Raw genomic sequence first — 18,971 nt, 5'->3', positions numbered from 1 at the left:
TACAAGGCTAGTGGGGGGGGGGGGGGGTGCACTAGGGTTTTAGGGGGTATAGGTTGCTTTAATCGGGTCAGGTGGAGAATAAAATGACAAAATTTTTGAAGCAGAGGATTGAAGCAGAAGCGCAATTTCCGTTTTCTCATCATTTTTCAACATATAGTTAAAAATATGGGATTTTTATGGTTGTTTGAGTTTGTACCATGTAGTTGGCAGCTGGGAGTAGCTGCTGGAGGCATTTGGGACAGTTTTTGGCATATTTTTTGGATATAATTTACACTACATTTTAGTCAATTTTAACGCACTTTGGTAGGGTTCGATATTTTTGTCATAACTCAACTTTTATTAATTTTTGACGGGATTTTTGGGTACTGAGATGTCAAGTGGGAGCAGTAGGATGGTCTAGGTCTATAAAATGGGTCAATTGGGGGTTTTTGTGGGAGTTATCATTGAATTTGAGTGGATTCGAAAAGTGTCAAAAATTGAGGGCTCCAGCGTCACTCGATTTTTAAAGTTCTCCAAATCGCTTTAGAATTTGCATGTCGGTTCGTCGGCTTGAAAAATGCTGCAGCGCAAAAATTTGGAATGATCAGTGCTTTTTTCACAATTTTGTGACTGTTTTTCTGAGGTGAACATAGAATTTTTGGAAGGGTCAACTTTGAGCTAAGTTTTTGGTACGTAGAACGGGTCGAGAGGGGTCAATTTTAGCTGGAATCGCTTTTAATGGATAAGCGCTTTTCAGAACAATAGGTTAATCCAGGTTTGGACGAGTATTTCTTGAGATATATCAAAATAACTAGGATTTGAGATCGAAATTTTTCGAATTTTGAGCGATTTTTGGGTTATACCACACAGTTGCGAGTCTGCTGATTGCAGGTGAGACTGTATATCTCTGGTGTGCTCCATAACATCCATCATCATACGTAAATCAGTATAATGCTGTAAGCGGGAGAAAACGTCTTTATAGGCAGTCATAGGTAGTGCTAACGAATCTGCAAAGTATACACTGGGTATGCGTAGCGTTTTGCAAGCATCACCCAATGTGAACCAGAGATTCAGCTCGCGACATATTCACAGTTATAAAATTGTTAACTGGTAAGTATTAGGGATAATTGTCAGCTGCATAAACACCTCGGAATCTAAATTTCAGATTTTTGCAATTTTGAATTTGAATATAACTTTGTTCTTCATCCATTTTTTGCAGTGTCAATGTAAACAGTAGAAGCAGTAGATGATTTTTCTCCCAGCAGAAAAATTCAATGTTGTTTGGCAAATCAGTATCAATTTTTAGTTCAACCGATAATGGTGAGTTTGTTAGTTCGGGATGATTAAAAGTGTATTATTTAAGTCAAACACCATTATAAAGTGATGCGCAAAACCATTTAGGGGTATTCCATGACCGTTTTCAACATAAGCTGAGGCACTCATTGAATTATAATACAGGCGTTTGTTATTATTTGTTAAAATTGTTGTTCACGTTGTAGCAAACCCGTTTTGAGACACCGTTATTTCACGCAAATCGAACTTTAGGTAGTGGTAGGGATTTCTATTGTTAGTTCCAATGAATGCATTGCTAGAATATGTAACAATCAGTCTCCTTTTTCGTTCCTTTGTGAAATTATTTTTATGTTTCCAAATGCTTTGGCCTTCTGTTGCGAGGAATGTTTGTGGCAATACATTGCCGGAGTTTTCAGGAGTGGTCTTTCGATGGGTCCAACAACATTGTCTGGCGCTGTCATCTGTCCAACAAATAAGTTGGCTTCACCATTTTTAATTTTGCAATTTTTTGCCGCTGTCTCAGTAATGGTAACAAAATCTTCTTGCGAACTCCGGAAAAAAAGTTACAGGTTAACATCACTTTCTAGATGTTTTTTACAAGAAAAGAAACCAAAAGCGAGCTTTCCATATAAATTAATTTGTTTAGATAATCTCACAGCTACCTTCCTTGCATCTCATAAGGCTGCACAAAATACCAGCGGGGATCATACTTGTAACCATGACATTTTAATCAGGTTTTTTTTGCATCAGATCTATGTGAAAGTTTTGTTTCAATGAAATTTTTATGAGCGGAGAGTCCATTAGCCGAGGACTTTTTTATTTCATTTGCAAAAACAGTGCAGTCGGCGAACAATGAATGTAAACATTGTTGAAAAAACATGCGGCATCGGTTGCGGTTGCATCACTGGCGGTATATCGCAAATCAGTTCTATCAGCTCTTCGTTTTTGACATTTTACTTCCAAATAAATTTTTTGCAAATCTATGTTGGGATTGCCTCCAACTTCAAATTCGAGCGTTGATCTAGGGGGAAAATAAAGTGGTCCAGTTTTTTGCTCGAATGATTGATCAAAGGTAACTAGCAAAGGTGGTTTTTCAATTAAATGCAAGAAGCTGTGATTGGCTTCTGAGCGTAGTACAATATTAGTTCGCCGTTTTTCACTCTCAAGAAAAAAATTCAGCCAACTCCTTCTTGGCTGTGGTTTTTGAGAACTGATTTTTCAAAGAAAACGTTTTTTTAGCTTCGAGGTTTAGCAAACTGTTATCTCCGACGTCTAATAGTTTGCCGACCTCTTCTTATGTGTGATTGCAGCAAACCACCATTTTGTTTGTGCGCTGTTTTCGCTACTCTGCTTTTCAACAATTGCTTGACCGACGTTTTATTCGTTGCTACTTCTACTAACTCAGATGCGCCCTGCACTAAACGTTTTCGACCGAGTCAATTCGCGGCGAGCCATAAAAATTTTCTTGCCAATGGTACAAGAACTCTTCCAATACCTGTGGCGAGGGCTCCAAAACCACTTCCTTGTTGACAATAATGACCGAAAAAAAGTGGAATTGATTGAGATGCTTGGTTACTGTAGTAAGCTCCCATTTCACTCGGTTGTTTGAACTTTCAAGCTCACTACTACTCTACCTGTATCCGTTATTGGAACGAGTTTTCCGGCCTCGTTTCTCAGCACCACTTTAATATTTTGAATAGTTTTAAAAGAAATGGGCTTGTAATCCAGAATTGTAAATGTCTTGTGATGGATGGTTGTAACAATGTTTTTGATGCCAATTCTCAAACGACTTTCGCTTTTAATAATTTTAACAACTGGGGCTCTCATATCACCAATAATCTGATATTCTATGATGCCTATGTGAAAAAAATTTATTTGGGAGCCACAAATAATGTCAACTTGGAAATCGCTTTGGTGTCCATTGAGAACTTTGTTTGATTAGTATCCAAACAGGATGTAACCATCACGAGAATACTGGGAACTTCTTCTTTTTCAAATGATAAGAATTCATTCGTCCCACACTGTAAAACAAGTTTATGAGTAATTTTGTCAACATTAAAATGAAGTTGCTTCAAAGGAGCTATAGGCACAATATCCTTTATGAGCTGATCCAAGCTATTGTAAATGCCTTTGCAAATGTTTCTAAGGTGTCCGCTACGCTGATGTGAGGCATCAACTTCGGAGTCTGAATGTACATAAACGACTATCCAGTTTCAATTTAAGTTGTTGATGTTTGATGGGAAGGATATTGAAGCTAACGCTACTTGCCATTCTCCTTCCAACATAAATGGTTAAGCAAACTGGTTACTTAATTTTGCTATTGTGTTTTCAGCAAAAGTAACAATTGATGCGGTGGATATTAAGTCTACTCTAAATTCTGTTCCAGTAATCATTTTTCTTCTTCAGTCTTTAGTTACCAACACATTTACTTTGACTTGCTTGGGTTCGTAAAACTTTCCGTCAATTTTTTCGCTGTATGCATCCAAAAAATTTTAAATTGGTGGACTCATTGTGGCAGTTCTGAACACTTTAAACACTTCTTTGTTATAGTTTTGTGTGTAACCATTACTGAAAATTTCGACTGGTTTCGCAATACGTAATAAGTCACCTTCCTCAAAATTGGCTTTGTAAGACTTTGTGTTGATCAGGGCTAACAAAAATAAAATTGGCTCAAGTGTTTTGAAAATTTTATTAGGCGCTAATTTGGTAACATGGTTTACACGGCTGTTTGTTGTATTTACAAATTTCTGCAAATCATCAAAATAAGTCCACGTCCAGTTTTCCCCAAGATTTTGTAATTTAGGTTTTTGAGCGATCTAATATTCCTTACAGCAAAGGCTGACTCGGTTTTGCTTTCAATTTGTAAATAAATGAATGCTTTTTATCGCAAATTTTTTTAAGGCTCCTTTGAGCACTTTGACAGTCCAAGCTTTTTCTGGTTGTTCAGATTTTATTATCGTTTTGAACGCTTCAACGCAATTGGCTGCATACATTCTTTTCATTGGTTGAACGTGCGAGTAGAGTGATACAACATCAAATAGCAACCAGCAAAAAATTTGAACACCTTGTTATAATTTGAATACCTTGCAAGGTTATAAAGTTTGAAAACCTTGCACTCTATCCATGTACAAAAATCATCAGACCAGATTTCGTTTATTCTGTCTGAAACAACTTTGAGTCTCGGTAAACTTTTTCTGAACAGTTTGTGTTTTGTGTCAGGGCTTTTCGATTGGAGGTAGTGCAAAATTCTTTTTCGAGACAGACCGCTTGTTTTTTTAAATTTGCTATGCTTCCAAATAATGCACTACCTTTTGTGTAGTTTATCTAGGGTAGTAACTTTTCCACAAACCAGGGGTTCAATTCTTCTTCCTTAACGCTGCTCTCATCGTTGCCAGCAGTTTTTGGTTATTGATCTCCCTGGATTCCTGTAGTTGCGTCCTCTTATTCTGATACGTCATCTTCCAATACGGTAAATATCTCCCCGGGCGACAGTAAAAGAAACTGTTTTGCAGACGTGATGATAGTAAGATGACTGCTGATGTCTAGTACAGCAAGTACTCTGAAAAGACTGCGTGTTAGTTTCTAGGTTGGCTAATGTAGATAGTAGAGAAAGTCGACAGCAAAAATTTCTGTGCCTGATTCATCAATTATAAATCTTCTCTTTGTGTCAAAAGAGAAAAGCTCAATTTTTTGTATCTCATCTAATATGTGGATAGCCTTTTAAATCCTTTTGATCCTTTTAAATATTTACTTTCTCCTAGGATTCGCTCGCTGACTTTGATTTTTTCAATTGCATCAGTTTTCTCCTCGCTTGTTTTTTTTTCGTTCACTTCCATATCTGTTTTGTTGTTCCACATCACCAAATCTTGCTGAGCAACAAAAGGTGGTAATGGAAAACTGATACTCTGTGAAAGTGAAATCTGTTTTGCTTTTTCTACATCGTCTTCGTTAGAAAGCAGCTGAAAAATTTGCGGTTGCTCTTTTGCATACATTTGACGAAGAATCAGTACAAACTCTTCAGTGTTCATTTTTCTCCAATTAATTTGCGTAGGGCTGTTAAATATTTGAATGAAAATAAAGCCACTAGGTGATTGGAATAATTTTGTTCTTTGAATTTTATCAATTTTTCTGTCTAAAAACTTGCGCACGAAGTTTTCGATTTCTGCGCAAGAAGAGCGGCTAGAATTCTATTTAGAAAGAGTAAATTTTCTGGAAACGTGGGTAAAAAATTTTTCCCGGTAGCATACGTAAACTTAGCTCAGTTTTGCCGAAACCTCTTGGTCAAACAACTGACATGAATATCCTGTCAAGTGTCAGAATCACTTTGTTCTTCGTTTTGGGTTCAGCAAAATATAACCAATTAAGCTGGTCAACAATGCAATCCAAGTCCATTTTTTTAAAATTCTCTGATAAAAAATAACATAGTGAAGCACAGAATGATAATCAAAACTAGGATACTTACTTGAACAGAAAATATTACTTCAGTTGTGTACATCATTGTTAAGTACATCTCTCCTTGTTGTGTACATCAAGCACTAAATTGCTGATATCCGCATCAGTTTTGTCTCTTTGATGCATTTATGAAAACTGTATGCTTAAAACGTAAAAAGTAAAGAGCAAGAATGATACAAAAAAATGAATAAGAAAGTTACTCATTGTTATTAACGGGTAACTGTTTCATGTACCAGAATTCAAACATATTGAAACCTTTAAAATGACTTCTTTTATCTAGTTTAAAACAAACAGTTGATGAGTCAAATTCTTTATACTATGTTTGTTTGAAGACTTTTTGAATTTCGGGGTGTTCCAGGACATACAATTGCAAGTCATCTGGCATTTCTTTCAAAGTAAGCTGGAGATGTTTTTGTTGCAAGGTAACGTTTGGCAGCTGTGTTTACAGCGGGTGTTCAGGAATTGAGGCGCTACACCCAATCTGTTGTTGAAAAATTTTCGTGCTTCTGTTGATCAACTGAATAATAGTTCTGTATTGGAATAATAGGATCTTGAGCTCTGTTCAATATGAGTATCGGTTGATCGTCAAGAGGAGTCAAACAAGTAAATGTCTTCAAGCTGTATGACAGATAGGTGGTCAGTGTTGCCGTCTTTTCTCTGTGCATCACTTCTTTTGAATTGTGAAAATATTTTTGCTTTATGTTCTGCACAATGAGATTAAACATGACCGTCTGCTGTTAAACAATTCGGATGACGATTGCAGGAAGCAACTGTTTCCTCCGGAAAAATCTCCCAAATAAGGGACAAATTAAAATTTCTCGTAGCAGCTTGCCGATGAGCTCACAATTTTTGGTGTTTTTTGAAAAAAACTTTTTCCAGGTAAATCGGTAAATGTATCTTCGTCCCAATCAAGGCCGTGCAGGTTCTGTCTAAGCCAAGAAACAATTTGTCGATCAAGTGCCGGTAATTCTGCAAAGCTGATTGGATGTTTAAATTGTATTGTATCGTAGTAACTGCAACACAAACTGTGTTCTTTGATAATGAATCAAATTGATATTCGTGTGACATTTTCTAGATCGAGAACAACAATATTTGCAGATTTGATCCCAAAATATTATAGCATTCCAATTCACAAAAAAACGTGGATGAAAAAAAAATTACTGATAATTTAAACAGTATTCCTGTCAAATGACCAAAAAACAATTGTTTGCTGGTGAGTAACGGAAGTGGTAAACATATCCAGGGCCTTTGTTTCTAAAATTTTTTATGAATCCAGCTGCGTCGTGCAATGCTAAATGAAATCGAAATAAATTGTTATATTTCAGTAAAGGGTGCAGTCATGAATGGTCAAATCCAATTAAACCACCATAAGGTCTAAATTTAGGTGCTATTTCAGTTTCGTTATCTAATAATCCGCAAGCTGCAAAAAAATATAGTTGTCGATGTGATATGTGACTGAAAGTTAAATTACCTCTCAGTGATATCGTTTTTTGTGTCTGAGCTTAATATCTTTTAATCCAATTGTTATCAGTACTAAATGCATACTAAACGCGTTCCCTCGCAGCTTGAAAATTTTGTTTACTCAAGTTTGATTGGTGGTCAACTTGAAATAAATCCTCAGCTCTGAGTAGTCAACAATAATTCCGAATTTTTCTAACACTGAACACATTTGGTCATGATCTCTTCTTCCAGCTCTTTCTTCGGCTTGGATTCAATCATTTTTTAACGTAAACATCCACACGCAGGTTAGTCGAATTATCCTGGTTTTAGTCTATTATTTTTACACCTTTGCGAGCATTGTAACGGCTGCTCTCGTATCAAAGTCAAGAAAACTTTACACCGCCCAGTTCATTTCAGCGATTTCAAATCTGTCCCGATATTGTGTTTTTGTAGTTAACTTTCGTGAACTGTATATTCCGCTATAATGTAGATTACCGTTGCATTACTTGTTGCTTTATTAGTCCTGATAACTAATTGCTCAGCTTGGCTGAAAAAAAATCTTGTTTCCCTCAAATTATCAAAATTCGAAATGAAACAATCAATATTTGTTGGGGTCTAATAGCAACTCAAATTATAAACCGAACTTTGGAAATCTAATTCCAACAAATAATAGCTTTGGAAATTGTCTATACTTCTACAAAGTTTCAGCTTTCTGCCAGAAAGATTACAGAAAAGGGGTGAGTTACTGTAACTATAACTGAACAAGAATAATAATTTTCTAAATTTAATGTTAGCAAGTCTCTCTATTGGTTTCAATAACACCAATGTTGAACTAGAGTAGGCTTCGTTAAAGCGAGTAATAGAAACTGATTTTATGCTTTGCACAAAACTTCTCATACTTAGGAACCTTGTTCCTCAGAAGAAAAAATTGAGAATATCAAATTGAATTCTCTTTTCAACAAGTCAAAGTTAAGTTATAACTGTACAATTACTGATATGATCTACAGAAATAAGACACGATAACAATTAATTTACCACTCAAGAAATTGTGTTTCAATACGCACTGTATGTCAATTTAATATTAACGAAATTGCAAACTTTCAAAGGATTTTGGTAGTTTTTCATGCTCCTTTTATGCCGCTAGTCACGTGGGTTTACATGTCAAAATTCATTCGTTGATTGGTTGTAGATAATAATGTGGACAGAATGTGAACACGCTTCCATAACGTCACTTTATCAGTGTAATTTTGATGTCATGGGAAGTTTGTTAGCCATGTAGAAGTTTTGTCGAATATTCTATCAATAACAGGTTGATTCGCAGTCCAATCGCAAAGAATCTGATGCAATACTGTTAAGTCGTATGATTGTTTTGCGGGTGGTTGAGGTAGTTCGAATTTGAGTTTCACTTCATGTGTGATGATTATGTACTAATGATAGTTGCTAAATATAAATGTTGAACAAAGTGAACAAATCCGTACGGCTTCATCAGAATGTGGCATTAATTTTCGTTCTTCATGCTATTTTAGTTTTAATGCTTGAAATGGCCTTGAAGCGCTTTCCAATTTGATTTCTGATTTATTATCCTCAGCCGCAAAATTGTCGGCCCTGTTTTCTATCGCGAAAACATCTTTTCCAGGTAGTACTGGGGCGAGCTTCACTACTGGTCTCTTGTACATTCTGTTGTTCGTTCGAACTATCGCCGATCTAATCACACCGTCAAACCCGTCAATGGTCTCCGTAACTCGACCTAGGTTGTAATATCCAGGCTTATTGCTGTTTTTGATCAACCAAACGAGATCGCCTTCTTTAAGTGTTTCATTTGCTGTAGATCGCCATTTTTGCGGATAATTCAGAGTTGGCAGATATTCTTTACGAAATCTGTCCCATATGAGACTTGCAAAAGCTTGAGTTTGTCGAAAGAGCTTTCGATGAACAACAAATTTTTCCGCACATGGTAGGTAGGGCAAGCAAACGTTCTTGTTGCCAAGCAAGATATGATTGTGGGGTCAATTCTTCTACGTCGTTAACGTCTGAACTGACAGGAGTCAACGGTCTTGCGTTCAACATCTGCTATGCAATACACATCTATTTTGAAAGCACGTCCTCGGTGACTGATCTGTTCCCCAACACTGCATACACTGCTTTCTTGCAACTTCCCACCAATCGCTCCCATACTCCTCCGATGTGAGGTGCTGCGGGTGGATTGTACTTCCATCTGATTCCTCGTTGAATTAGACGTTCTTCGATCCCTTCTTTGTTCCATGCTGCAACGTACTCTTGCAAAATCTTTTTCAGCACCAACGAAATTCGTCCCGTTGTCACTGACATTTGTACTTGGCTTGCCTCTTCGGGCAATAAATCTCATTATTGCATTGAAACAACTATCTGTGTTTAACTTGGGTACAACTTCTATATGCCATGCTCTCATACCCAGTGCGTCGGATCCCGGAAATCTTATTAAGATCCCGGTTTTTTTCCCGACAAGATCCGGGAAAAACACGGGGAGGATCCGGGGATCTTACCGGGAAAATTACCGGGAATTTCAAGATGTGCCAAGATAGAGCAAGATCCCGCATTTCCCGCCGGGAAATCTGGGACGTTTAAGAACCCTGACAGGAAAACCGGGAAAAAATTAAATCTCGGCGGGATTTCCGGGAATCACCAGTGGGATCTTACCGGGAAACTCGGGAACTTTAAGATTCCCGCCAATTTTTCCGGGATTTCTCCGCCGGGATCTTACCGGGAAAATCGGGAAATTTAAGATTCCCGCCAGTATTTCCGGGATTTACCGGCCGGGATTTTACCGGGGAAACTGGGAAATTTAAAATTCCCGCAAGTATTTCCGGGAATGAGCTGCTGGTCTTACCGGGAAAACCGGTAAAATTATGATTGTTCTGAGTGAAATCAAGAACGCTCGCCAAGTTTTTTTCTTGGAGAAAGATAAGAAACGTTTTTTTTCTCCGCAAAACAGACAAAACTACTTTTGATATTTGACGATCGCAGTATTTGATCACCCGAAATTGGAGCAAAACACATACGGCACAAACAAAACAGACACACACAAAATTGAGGCAAAAATTATGACCTTCACATAAATTCACTTTTTAGACAAGTTATTCCAAATCTGGGCAAAAATTTTTATTAGCGCAAAATAACGATCTAGATAGCCCTTTGTTTGTAGGTGTCAAAAAAAGTCGGGCATTAGGGTACAAACATGCAAACATTGAAATTTGGATTTTGAGCAGATGTACCCCATGGCCCGCCGTGTTTTTTTATCTCAAACAGTTACGATATTCCTAACCAAAAGCACAATGAAAATTATTCAGGCAAACTGTTTTGGTCACCGGGTCACCTAACCAACCGACTTCGTCGCACTTAACATCTTACGACCCGAAAAACCAAAGTAAGAAGTATCGAAAACTTTTTTCATCAAAAATTTCATTTTTTTCTGGATTTAATTAAACGTTCAATACTGCCATAAAGCATTAGCAGACGCTAAATTGTAGGGAAAACTAGCACAACTAACACACAACTGCATAACTTATTGCCGAGCACGTTAGAATGACACTAGGTTTCCTCGGAAGAGCACCAGAACGCTTGTACGAAATCACCCCACCAACACAAGTTGAACGGAATTTTCTCCAATAATAAAACGCGCACGTAAAAAAAGCTGTCTTAATTCATCTGTCACAACAGAGGATCCTTAGCTATACTCTACTCAGTGTCTGAGTTAAAAAAGAACATTGTTCTGAGTGAAATCAAAAACGGTCGCCAAGTTTTTTTCTTGGAGACAGATAAGAAACTTTTTTTTTCTCCGCAAAACAGAGAAAACTGCTTTTGATATTCGACGAGCGCAGTATTTGATCACCCGAAATTGGAGCAAAACACATACGGCACAAACAAAACAGACACACACAAAATTGAGGCAAAAATTATGACCTTCACATAAATTCACTTTTTAGACAAGTTATTCCAAATCTGGGCAAAAGTTTTTATTAGCGCAAAATAACGATCCAGATAGCCCTTTGTTTGTAGGTGTCAAAAAAAGGCGGGCGTTAGGGTACATCTCCTCAAAATCCAAATTCCAATGTTTGCAAACATGCAAACATTGAAATTTGGATTTTGAGCAGATGTACCCCATGGCCCGCCGTGTTTTTTTATCTCAAATTGTTACGATATTCCTAACCAAAAGAACAAGAAAAATTATTCAGGGAAACTGGTTTTGTCACCGGGTCACCTAACCAACCAACTTCGTCGCACTTAACATCTCACTACCCGAAAAACCAAAGTAAGAAGTATCGAAAACTTTTTTCATTAAAAATTTCATTTTTTTTCTGGACTTAATTAAACGTTCAATACTGTCATAAAGCATTAGCAGACGCTAAATTGTAGGAAAAACTAGCACAACTAACACACAACTGCATAACTTATTGCCGAGCACGTTAGAATGACACTAGGTTTCCTCGGAAGAGCACCAGAACGCTTGTACGAAATCACCCCACCAACACAAGTTGAACGGAATTTTCTCCAATAAAAAAACGCGCACGTAAAAAAAGCTGCCTTAATTCATCTATCACAACAGAGGATCCTTAGCTATACTCTACTCAGTGTCTGAGTTAAAAAAGAACATTGTTCTGAGTGAAATCAAGAACGGTCGCCAAGTTTTTTTCTTGGAGACAGATAAGAAATGTTTTTTTCTCCGCAAAACAGACAAAACTGCTTTTGATATTCGACAAGCGCAGTGTTTGATCACCCGAAATTGAAGCAAAACACATACGGCACAAACAAAACACACACACACAAAACTGAAGCAAAAATTATGGCCTTCACAAATTCATTTTTGAGACAAGTTATTCCAAATCTGAAATTTTCAAATATAAAATTGCGTACGAAGAGGCGTCAAATTTCATTTCTCACAACAGAAGGTATCTAAACACGCGCTGCTATGTGCCTGGCCGACTCGTCTTGCTCAAAAACAAAAAACACATTTACCTATTTATTGACTGAAAGATTAAACTGCGGCTTACGAAATTTTAGATATAAACTGGGAGCAAGCCAAGTCTTCTCCGAAACAAATACTGCAGTTCCAGATCGAGCAATGTAGACACAAGGAGAAGTCGATGGAGAGTGGATTCCTCCCACAAGCACACTCACCGACAGGTGCAATTATTTGATCGGGAAGCCAGTTCGGCTTTTTGTCCGAAAGCAGCACATTCTTCCGTTTACGGAAACCAGAAAGCCAATCTTTCGATGCTTTGCCGTTTTTCTTCCAATTTTTGGGCACGCTATTTCTTCCCTTTATGACATAAATGAGTTGCATCAACTTCTCCCGTGCCACCTTCCAAGAATTTACAATTTCTACCTCCTGCATTTTAGAAAAAAATTTGCATAGGTCTTTCTCCGTCTGCTCGTCGAGGATATGCATCCGTGACCTGTCACGCTTCTTTTTTAAGTTGTCGTACAACGTTTGTCTGGGTATGCCGATATGCTTTGCAACATCAGCAACAGGATAACCATCTCTGACTAACGACAGAGCAACCTCCATGTCCTTCTCAGAATACTTGCGCTTCACTTTCCTCACGTAATTTCGAGGCATTTACAAACAATCTAAAAAACGAATAACTCGCTTAAACTTTTTCAGCTTTTTATGATGTGCTCCACCTCATAAAAAAGAAATTGAAAACAAACATTAATGACAAAACAATAGCGTAAACAGTGCAAGAACATATAAGAAAACTTCAATCTCTTTCAAACACAGAGCAAATCTCGGAAATTACAACAAGGTCCCCAATGGATCGAACAATACACGGAACTAGTAGTTTTGTTATATCTATTTCAAAAATTTCGCTGGTTAAAGATTCTACAACAAAATGCCTTTCTGCCGTAGAGTTTAGTAGCTCCAAGCTCTCATCTAAATCAGAATCCATATCTATACTGTCGATGCTTGAAGCCTCGAGCTGTTGAAAACGTTCGCTGAGTAGTTCACGAAACGACTTGAATTCCTCAAAAAATTTTACATGTGCAACGCCGCAGCAATTTTCGATGTCAACATATATAGCCAAGAGTTGTCCAAAAGAAACGCATTTATCCTCGCGCTCAAACTTAACAATGTGCACGCAGGAACCATTCTCGAGGTAACGACATTTCGAATTGTGACAATAAAAATTTACTCAAGAAAAGAAAAAGCGGAAGAGCTTCGGAAGACAGCAAGCTCGTCCCCAACGTTAACTGCAACTTCATGACTGTTCCTCAAAACAACAGAGCCAATTGCCATTACATTTGTACGGAAGTCGCGCTTTCGACCAGCAAGCCTATTGTGTCGTTTGATCGCTAATCGCGTGAAAACAGATGTGGAAGTAGTTTCACTGATTCGTCTTTTCAACTGAAAGTGAGCAGCTTCGAAAGCAATGCTGGAACTTGTTGAAAGAGGACCACACCGCTTAACTTGGTCAGCCAAGTGACTCAAGGAATGAGCGTTATATGTTTCGGACTTGTCACCGTAGAACCTCACTAGTTGCTTGCGGAAGGTAGCTAGAGACTTAGCGGCAACATCAATGTCTTTTTCAGTATCAGGATCTAACAATAATCGAATAGAAGCGCTCAATAAAAAGAAATGCGTAAACATTTGATCAGAAGGGAGACCATAGAAAGAAATAATGCCATACAGTAGAAAAAGTTTCAGCTCTGAGGCTTTCCACAACTTCACCGAATCAACGCCCCTTAAATGTCGATTGTAATCATTGCTAGGAAGCTTGCAATTCAGAAGACGCTCAGACGCTATTTCTTTGAGTATTTTGTTAAATCCTTTTTGGCACACAATGCTGTATAATGATCGCTTCACAACACCGAGGAGAACCTGATGCATGTAGTCAATGACAACATCCTCAGGAATTGACACTAACTGCTCGATACACGAGATACCCTTCAATCCAAATCTTGGGGCGTTTTGCGAAGGTTTGAAGGATAGGTCATTCTGACGTTCAGTATGAGTTCGAATATCTGATGGCGTCGGCTCATACCTATACAGTCAAGGTTTACCAGAAGGGTGACTGGCACCGGGTATATAGCAATTACTGCATCCGTACAAACCATTGAACTGAGTTTGATTTAAGAGTGGCGCTTTCATGATCGCATCAACTGCCACCAAACGGATGTTTACTAAAACGTTGTATGTATTTTTGCCAACAGTAAGCAGACGCCGTTTGTTGAATGAATTCACAAATCCGACCAAATTCTTGACCAAAGAAGTACAATCAGGCTTTTTATCACCTCCGAATAGTGAAACAAGAATTAAGTTCCTGTAAGAGACACGTAGCTTCCGCGGCAAATTGAGCAGCATCAACTAGACAGGATAAAGGCTAAACCTCTTCGATTTCGCCGGCGAGACGCCGTCAGTGCTCATTACAAAGTGAAGCACTTCGCAATCGCTCTTTGTCTCTAATCTCACATCATTGTTTAGCTGCCAGTTTGGAGCCCTCAGTAAATCTAAATTCCGCTCAACCAAACCAACCAGCTGAGACTCAACGTTCAAATGGCAGATTACGCCACCGGGAACTTTTTCTTCCTCACAAGTGAAAGACGTGTTCTCAATTTGTTGAAGACGATAAAATGTCGGCAAATTTTTTTCATTGGCAAACACTTATCCATCAGTGAAATCAGAGACTTGGCAAAGCGGTCACTAATGGCAATTTCATCAGACAGGCTTAAAAAAGTATCGGTAAATTCTGACACAGACATTTTCGAATTATCACAAATGAGGTTATCAGAGTCACTAAGAGTTTCGTCGGTCTGAGTTTCGGATTCGCTCAAACTGGAAGAGTCGATCATGTTATCTACTCTACCCAGTGCACGCGGGGTTGATGACTCTACCGGAAAAGGATTCGCTAACACCGAACTTTCTGAAACTTGCTGAAACAAATCTGTATTCTCTGGTACCTGACTAAGAGAGGGTTGCTCAATAAAACCGTTGCAACTGCTTGATTCGCTTTTTTCCGACTCCGAATCTGATATCAAAGTTTTAGCCTTTTTGCTAAGGTAACGGCGCTTTCGAATGCTTCTTGAATTATAACTACAATTTGACCTTTGTTTGAATTGACGTTTCGATTGAGAATAAGGCGTGCTCGAAAGTGATGGAAACACAACGAGAGAAGACGCTGTTTCGTCAATTAACCATGAGGAGGTGGGAATTGCAACAACGGGCTTCACTCAACCCGATCTCGTCCACAAATTTGTGACTGGTTGGTGACCGTGTAGGGATGCGTGGGGACACTCGCAGAACATACGGTTTGGTCCGAAATACTCTCCGCCATAATTGACAGTTATTTCTTCTCCCTTCTGAACACCTAGCACAGCAGTCGCTCGAATCTGTATCATTGTCTTGCTTTTATTTGGCACGTAGATGCAGTTTTCCTTGCAACTGGAGTTAATGAAGGAAGCTCCGCCTAACATAAGCTTAGGACCAGATGCATGCTGTATAATGGAAACGTCGTTTAAACCGGGAACAATAGATGACTGAGGCATTGGTGCAAGAAAGCCAGTTAGGCCCTTCAAAATTTTGTTTTTCTTCAGGTTGATATAAGAGAAAACGCCTAAGCTTGAATATTGACTGTCTTTAGAAAAAGAATCAGTAAGGGGTCTCAGCTCAAAGAACTCGCTGAAAGATAAATAATCGGCTCGCATTTTATTTTCCCACTGTTTCTCTAACCCACTTGAATGATCAGTGTCATCTTCGATTGGAACTTTGTGAGTTCTTATCAATTCACCATCAAAAATTTCTGCTGTAAGTTTGGCATCAATTCGCGCTAAATCTTTCCAAGATAATTTATTACACATTCTCATCTGGAGAAAAAGTTTGGATTGAAACCCCAAACAAGCTGTTATCAGAAACTCGCCAGATTTCCTATCTTTTGTGGAAAAAAACTCGCATGACTTTAAAAAGCAGTGCTTAAAACTCAACACGCCGGTTGAAAGAAAAACAAGTTTGAAAGCAAGCTTTGTTTTTAGTTAAAACAACTGGATAACTTCAAGTGTGAAAAATGAATTCGGACAAACAGATTTCACTTTCTTTTCACACAAAACAAAATAGGTGTAAGATGAGATAAACAAAGCAATATTTTATAAATTTGCATACGTAGATTGGCAATCAAATATATGCACAGGAACAGGAACATAAAAGAATTGCTCTCAAACGACTAACGGCTCCGCAAGGCGGTTACTATATGGAGGGGGGACTGGCGGTTGCCAGGGGGTGTCAGACAAAAGAAACGGTCTAGCAAAAAATCGCACAAGGTAAGACCAGCAGCATTAATATAGTCGCTAGAAACTCCGTTTGAGAGCAATTAATAATTAAAGAACAGAGCATCAAATTAGCTTGAGAAAGAAACATAACTGAGACCTCATTAGGCAATATAAAGGCAATAACAGTCACATAATTATCACAAACAGACGTTTTAAATTCCCAGCTCAAATCATCAAGCTCATTCAGTGGACGATGTATCTTGCAACAACTCTGTTTGCGTTTTGGCCGTTTCAGATTTTTTTTGCTGTCGAACCATCTTTTTCTTAATGTCCCTTCCGAGATCGTCAATGGCCTCAAAAGCATCAGCCCATTGTCCAGGAAATCTTCCTTCAACTAAAACCCTTATCACCTCCAAATCATTGGGATCAAGGGAAGGTAAAGAGGTGCTCTTGCGGGGGTTCGATCGCTGGTTTAGAATCTCTTCTTCGGTAAAAAATTTTCGTGCCAGATTTCTACCATATTTCGTTTGCGTTTTTCCCTGAACTTTAGTCATGTCTTCCCCATTTCTCAAAACAGGTGCTAACGAATTTCTAGTAACAGCTACAGAATGAGAAACACTCGGACATTCTTTTAGTTGACTTTTAGTGTCAAGAAACAAACGCAGTTTAAGTGACTTTTAGTAGTCAAGAAACAAACGCAGTTGACGAGTTTCTCTACGTTGAGCATCCATCACTTTCTTCACACTTCTTAATGCCTTACAAACACTTTTCAAGATACCACTTGATCTGTCACTGTTCTGATCACCAAGATCACCGACCTCATTATCATCATCGTCGTCATCATCGTCATCGTTATCAGAGTTTTCAGTTTCACTTTGGACAACGACAGCCGGGGAATCATTTACATCTTCAACGGGATCTCCAATACCATGACTCTGAGCATGATCTTGATTTCCATTTTCGGGATAGTCTTTTCTCTTCAAAGTAAGGCTCGCAGATTCAACGGGGGGAAGTTTAGATTGGAACAGCTTTTTAGCAGGTGGGATACAGGAGGACTGCGACAGGACCTGTATATCCTCATCGGCAGTTCTCTTTGCCTTGGCGGGATCCACGTTTTCTTTTAGAGACCGTAACTCTCCGAAGGTTCTTTTCAACAGTGGTTGACTGGCCGCTCTCCTGTCATTTTCCGATTCAAAAGTTTCACGTCCGAAGGACAAGTTCGCAACCTCTGTCGACGTGTTCGCTTTGTCGATTTTTTCATCCATTTTATCACTGAGCAATTTCACAAGGTCCGCATCACCCTAGGCAACTAAACGCCCGTAATGCAAATCGTTCTCGAAGTAGAGAAGAATCTTTTCGTCTTTCTTGACAAGAGTTCTCTCGGCATAACTTAATGTGTCGGGCCACGCATTGCTATCAGGAGAGATTTCTCTGTATTTTCGTTTTTCAAAAAAAATACAAAATTAATGTCTTTGAACTGCTCTAACAACTTTTTATCGTTCAACCGAGACGATTGGGATTTCTGACTCCCTAATTTCGTGATGGAGTTAGAAAACATCAGTATTTCTGAAACAAAGCAACGGTGTAGATTGTACTTCAAAAATGCAGCACGCAGAAAAACTAAACAACTGTACGCTCCTAAAACTCAATTTTTGGTAGATTTCGAAGACAACGTTAATTTGACAACAAGATTTTTAAAAAAATGCTGCAAGAACAGTCATCTATCTCAGAGTTATTAATCAGCACTGGATTCCATACGATCAGGCTTCTGCTCTTATCTCTCCTTTTCCTTTTTCTTTTTTTTCAAGTCCCTTCCCTTTTGATTTATTGACTCTCGCACTTCCGGCCAGGAGTCAGGGAATTGGTTTAGAACATTCTTTTTAATTTCAGTAATCTTCATTTTGTCGAGAGGGGGTCTAGAAGACTTCTGTGGACTGACTATTTGCTCAATGAGCTCGTCTTCAGTGAAAGCATCTGACGCCAAGTTGAGGCCAAGTTGGGTTGCTGTCAACCCCGTTCTGTTTTCAGCTGCTCGTTGAACGTCCTGAACGGGCTCATTAACGGTTACACTAGCCACGACTGAAAAAGACACTGCCGAATCAGATCTCGCATTTAATTGCAAACAGTTCTGCCCATTGAAGGAGTTTTTATACTTTTTCAGGACAACAATAAACCTTTTGTGCTCTGCTTCTGATTTAATTCTGCTGCGATTTAGGTTTTCCAGCGACTTCGTAAGTTGATTTTGAGCACTTGAATTTCCCATTGAATCTGAGGTCAAACAACAAAAGTCAGGACATGTAACCAGATAGGTGAATCAGATAGGAACAACTTTTTGAGTTACTCAAAAAATTTCAGAACAGATGTTAAGAAACAAGTTTGCTGACCTCCACTTCAATCAGATAGCTAGTAGCATATTGTTTCACCGCATAAGAACAACAAAAAAAATCAAAAAACTTATTTCCCTCCACTTGAATCAGATATGAACAACTTTTGCAGTCAGCCACACAATCGGCTGTTAAAACTATTTAATTACCTATTGCTTAAGCCACACAATCGGCTGTTCAAATGCT

This window comes from Convolutriloba macropyga, chromosome 1 (genome assembly GCF_964194025.1).
Source record: "Convolutriloba macropyga chromosome 1, txConMacr16.3, whole genome shotgun sequence".
Taxonomy (NCBI): Eukaryota; Metazoa; Xenacoelomorpha; order Acoela; family Convolutidae; genus Convolutriloba; species Convolutriloba macropyga.
The sequence above is the reverse complement of the archived record's forward strand: the minus strand, read 5'-3'. Positions refer to the sequence as shown.